The sequence below is a fragment of the Ixodes scapularis genome, unplaced genomic scaffold (genome assembly GCF_016920785.2).
Source record: "Ixodes scapularis isolate PalLabHiFi unplaced genomic scaffold, ASM1692078v2 ptg000020l_1___fragment_2___debris__unscaffolded, whole genome shotgun sequence".
Lineage (NCBI taxonomy): Eukaryota > Metazoa > Arthropoda > Arachnida > Ixodida > Ixodidae > Ixodes > Ixodes scapularis.
The window spans coordinates 63,392-68,649 of NW_024609890.1; the positions used below are offsets into that span (position 1 = coordinate 63,392).

The 5,258-nt window shown below is 50.0% G+C and overlaps 1 non-coding gene across 1 annotated transcript; it reads right to left on the bottom strand.

The window, feature by feature from the left end:
* Positions 1 to 2,547: 2,547 nt before the first annotated feature.
* On the bottom strand, positions 2,548 to 2,669 carry LOC115308904. The gene has a single exon (XR_003916602.2). It is a non-coding gene; the product is annotated as a U5 spliceosomal RNA (small nuclear RNA).
* Between the last annotated feature and the right edge of the window lie 2,589 nt (positions 2,670 to 5,258).

Consider the following 5,258-nt stretch of genomic DNA (forward strand, 5'->3'; position numbering starts at 1 on the left):
ATGTCAAGTTCAGGATATAGAAAAATATCCCCCTGTATCGAAGCGCCACCACACACGATTTCTCGGATTGATGAACAGGCTTGGAAGGCGATCCCACTGCCATCTGTTGGTTCAGAATCACACTAACCAAGGGTGGGGTTGCACCTTAAAGGCCGACGACCAGACTCGAGATTCTGCAAGGCAGAAGACCCTCCTCTCCACGCCTTCGGGCGAGGGAAGCGAAGGATGGAAAGAAGGGACCAAGAGGGGCGGGCGTAGGTGGAAAGGGTAGGAGGGAGAGGAGGAAGCGGGCGAAAAGTGGAAAGCGCGAACTGGTCGTCGGTCTTTAAGCAATGCAAGCGTGGAGGACGTGAGAGAAAAGTGGAAAGCGCGAACTGGTCGTCGGTCTTTAAGCAATGCAAGCGTGGAGGACGTGAGAGAAAAGTGGAAAGCGCGAACTGGTCGTCGGTCTTTAAGCAATGCAAGCGTGGAGGACGTGAGAGAAAAGTGGAAAGCGCGAACTGGTCGTCGGTCTTTAAGCAATGCAAGCGTGGAGGACGTGAGAGAAAAGTGGAAAGCGCGAACTGGTCGTCGGTCTTTAAGCAATGCAAGCGTGGAGGACGTGAGAGAAAAGTGGAAAGCGCGAACTGGTCGTCGGTCTTTAAGCAATGCAAGCGTGGAGGACGTGAGAGAAAAGTGGAAAGCGCGAACTGGTCGTCGGTCTTTAAGCAATGCAAGCGTGGAGGACGTGAGAGAAAAGTGGAAAGCGCGAACTGGTCGTCGGTCTTTAAGCAATGCAAGCGTGGAGGACGTGAGAGAAAAGTGGAAAGCGCGAACTGGTCGTCGGTCTTTAAGCAATGCAAGCGTGGAGGACGTGAGAGAAAAGTGGAAAGCGCGAACTGGTCGTCGGTCTTTAAGCAATGCAAGCGTGGAGGACGTGAGAGAAAAGTGGAAAGCGCGAACTGGTCGTCGGTCTTTAAGCAATGCAAGCGTGGAGGACGTGAGAGAAAAGTGGAAAGCGCGAACTGGTCGTCGGTCTTTAAGCAATGCAAGCGTGGAGGACGTGAGAGAAAAGTGGAAAGCGCGAACTGGTCGTCGGTCTTTAAGCAATGCAAGCGTGGAGGACGTGAGAGAAAAGTGGAAAGCGCGAACTGGTCGTCGGTCTTTAAGCAATGCAAGCGTGGAGGACGTGAGAGAAAAGTGGAAAGCGCGAACTGGTCGTCGGTCTTTAAGCAATGCAAGCGTGGAGGACGTGAGAGAAAAGTGGAAAGCGCGAACTGGTCGTCGGTCTTTAAGCAATGCAAGCGTGGAGGACGTGAGAGAAAAGTGGAAAGCGCGAACTGGTCGTCGGTCTTTAAGCAATGCAAGCGTGGAGGACGTGAGAGAAAAGTGGAAAGCGCGAACTGGTCGTCGGTCTTTAAGCAATGCAAGCGTGGAGGACGTGAGAGAAAAGTGGAAAGCGCGAACTGGTCGTCGGTCTTTAAGCAATGCAAGCGTGGAGGACGTGAGAGAAAAGTGGAAAGCGCGAACTGGTCGTCGGTCTTTAAGCAATGCAAGCGTGGAGGACGTGAGAGAAAAGTGGAAAGCGCGAACTGGTCGTCGGTCTTTAAGCAATGCAAGCGTGGAGGACGTGAGAGAAAAGTGGAAAGCGCGAACTGGTCGTCGGTCTTTAAGCAATGCAAGCGTGGAGGACGTGAGAGAAAAGTGGAAAGCGCGAACTGGTCGTCGGTCTTTAAGCAATGCAAGCGTGGAGGACGTGAGAGAAAAGTGGAAAGCGCGAACTGGTCGTCGGTCTTTAAGCAATGCAAGCGTGGAGGACGTGAGAGAAAAGTGGAAAGCGCGAACTGGTCGTCGGTCTTTAAGCAATGCAAGCGTGGAGGACGTGAGAGAAAAGTGGAAAGCGCGAACTGGTCGTCGGTCTTTAAGCAATGCAAGCGTGGAGGACGTGAGAGAAAAGTGGAAAGCGCGAACTGGTCGTCGGTCTTTAAGCAATGCAAGCGTGGAGGACGTGAGAGAAAAGTGGAAAGCGCGAACTGGTCGTCGGTCTTTAAGCAATGCAAGCGTGGAGGACGTGAGAGAAAAGTGGAAAGCGCGAACTGGTCGTCGGTCTTTAAGCAATGCAAGCGTGGAGGACGTGAGAGAAAAGTGGAAAGCGCGAACTGGTCGTCGGTCTTTAAGCAATGCAAGCGTGGAGGACGTGAGAGAAAAGTGGAAAGCGCGAACTGGTCGTCGGTCTTTAAAGACCGACGACCAGTTCGCGCTTTCCACTTTTCTCTCACGTCCTCCTCTCCCCTTTTCTACGTTGTCCACTGCTGCTTGTTTCCTCCTCCCCCATGCGAGGAGGATATTCTGCCTTGCAGAATCTCGAGTCTGGTGGTCGGCCTTTAATGTCACAACTCAGACTGCGTTTTTTGGTCTAAACATATGATTCGGCATCGTCATTCACTGAGCTACCTCCGTAAGTTGAGGCTCTCCGAGCTTTGTGCGTGAAAGTAGACGAACAAACATTTTTAGAGTGAAGTGTAGACCACGATTGAATTCTTATTTTTGAATTTCATTATGAGGCCTCTACCAAACGGTAGTGGCCTTCCAAAAATTGGCCTATAGGCTCATTAGAGTGCCCCTCCCCACGGTAATCTTTAGTAAAAGGCGAAAGATTATTTCGTAATGGTGAGGAGAGGCCTGAGCGATAACTTCAAATATGTTGAAATAAAAAAACCCACTCGACACGTGTAACCTGTACTCCGCAGTGATGCGGACGCGAACGTAGACTTTATTGCTTTCATTTAATATATAAAGTCGCTAAGTAACCAACACGTGCTTTTTATTCAGAGCTTGGACACGATCTCTTAATAGTAATATTATATTTCACAACACTACATCTTTTTGTTCGGGTTTTACTCATAGCGCGAAGAAACGAAGTCAAGTCTATATCATCATCATCATCGTCAGGGCTTCGCGCTTGGCTTCGCGGCTTCGTTCGGCTGGGGAATTTTCCGAGTCGAAAACTCCCCATATCCCCAGAATGTCCCCGTTTGTCCCTACCCAAGTATATACGTTGCCTGGTATGCATACTGTATATGTCTGTATGATTAATTTGATCATGATTTATTTTTACTGAGTCTTTTATGTCCCGCTTATTTGGAGAAATCTGCACTATTGCCCCGCACGGGCCCGGCTAACAAAAAAGCCCGGGTCCGATCGGGCCGGGTGTACACATTGGTCTCGAGACCGGACGGGCCCGGCCCGAGACCGATCCTGAGATTTTTTTCTTCAATTATTTGCTTTATTTTTTATATATACGTTTGTTGTATAACATATTGCAATCTACATGACGTGTATAACGCTTCTACAATATTTTTGATGCATTCAGCAAAGGCAACACCGAACTACGCACGAGGAGCACGGCCGCTCACTTCATAAAATCTATAAAAAAAAAACCTAAAAGATTCAACCCCCCCCCCCCCCCTGTACGCTATAGTCATGGACACCCTATAAAAACTTTTCTGGCTACGCCACCTACGAGTTCCTTCTGTTCGGTGAAACGAGAAGATATCATTCCCCGTCCTACCCGCTTATCGTCGGGGCGGGGCAAATAAGGTGGTGAGTAATTTAGCCAATCGTGGACGATGCCACATATCTGTCGCAAAATCAAAATTCGCTCCTGCATCCCTGCAACGACCCTCCAGTGCGGACGATTAAGACGGCTCGGACCTGAGCTTTTGAATAAAGTTTTCCTCCTCCTCCTCCTGCAACGACAAATAAAGACCGTCACGAATATTTTTATAAGTCGAAACGTTCTCCTTTGGGATATGACGTCATCACTAAGCTGAGCTGATAAGCTTCCTCGCGCTTTCGTCCGAGGATCTTTCATTCTTTTCCTCTTGCATCTCTCTCTTTCTTGCGATTCTATAAACGAACTCACCTCTGTGACGTCACGGCGCGGTGGTGGCGCGTCGGTCGCACTTCCGGTCTGGGGCTGTGGGCAGAAGTCCCCATGCGGACGTGTATTCCTGCGTTGTTTTGAAAGGAACCAGACTAAAACCTAACTTCTCGTCAAAACGCCGCGACTGGGGCCGTACCAAAAGTGTCGAGAAAGGTTTGAAGGTCAGTTTTCACGTGCTCGGTTCGTCCGAGAATCTGGATATGCGCCGTGAAAAGGGAAAAGCAGACGCCGTCGGACAACGATTGCTTGGGCGGGAAGCACTTTGGGTTATTCACGGATACTTGTGGCCATCAGATTTATTTGTTTTGTTCTAACATGAACGCGAGAAAACTGTCAAGTTGTGCGGACCACCTCGGGACTACGTTCAGTGCGTCTTCAAGTTCAAACGGCCGCCTGATTGTTCCAATTGTCGTCTGCTCTTTCAAACGTTTCTGCTTGTCGTCTGCTCTCTTAGACGACGCCGGTCCGTAGACCAAATGTTGGCGCGGTACTAGCGATAAGAAGTGAGTGCAGGCCTCAAAAGACTTAAATTTGAAGGTTGGTAAGTAGGTTGGATGTAAACAGTAAATACGAGGAGATGTTGGTCATTGTTACCAGTGACCAACACCGACTTGTTATGCCTAATTCAGTTGGTCCGATTCTGCTTGCGATTTTCAGTATCGTCGTCGACCATCTCAGCTACGGTTCACGCTTTTGCCGCCCGAGCGGCGTCGCGACTGAAAATTCTGAGCGAAATCTCATCATGCGAATCAGGCTTTAGCGTACAATCTGCGGCGTCCACGCGGAATGAATCGCCGCATGTCACATTATTCACGTGAAGTTTTGCGGTGTAATGAGCCTCGGTAATTTCGCTTACGCCGCTCAAGATAGTCAGACATCGCCAGGAAGACGTAGAACCAACAATTCGAACGCGAAAAAGGACAGGGGGGCTCACACCGACGCCGACAACATCGCATTTCAATGGTTTGTTTATGGGCGACGGCGAGCTTTTTGCCCACACCCCCATCGCGCATGCGCGGCGCCGGTGGCGTCCGCTAGGGGCGCTCCGGGCGCTCCGGTTTGTTTGTAAACATGAGTTGGTGGGGGGAGGGGGGGAGCTCCGCTTCCACTGTGCGTGTTCGGACGAGGAGCAGGCCGCGCCTCATTAAAAACTTCGAAGACTCGCGGGTTTCACTCTTCCTCGGAAAAGTACTGCAGTCGCACGAAGCCTTACTTTCCTTTCTAATAATATGGCTGAGGTGTCATATCAGTGACCTAAGCGATTCAAACGAGCCTCTTTCCTTTGCCTCACGATGTCGACAAGATCGAGAAATTCCATATAAAGCCCTATTCA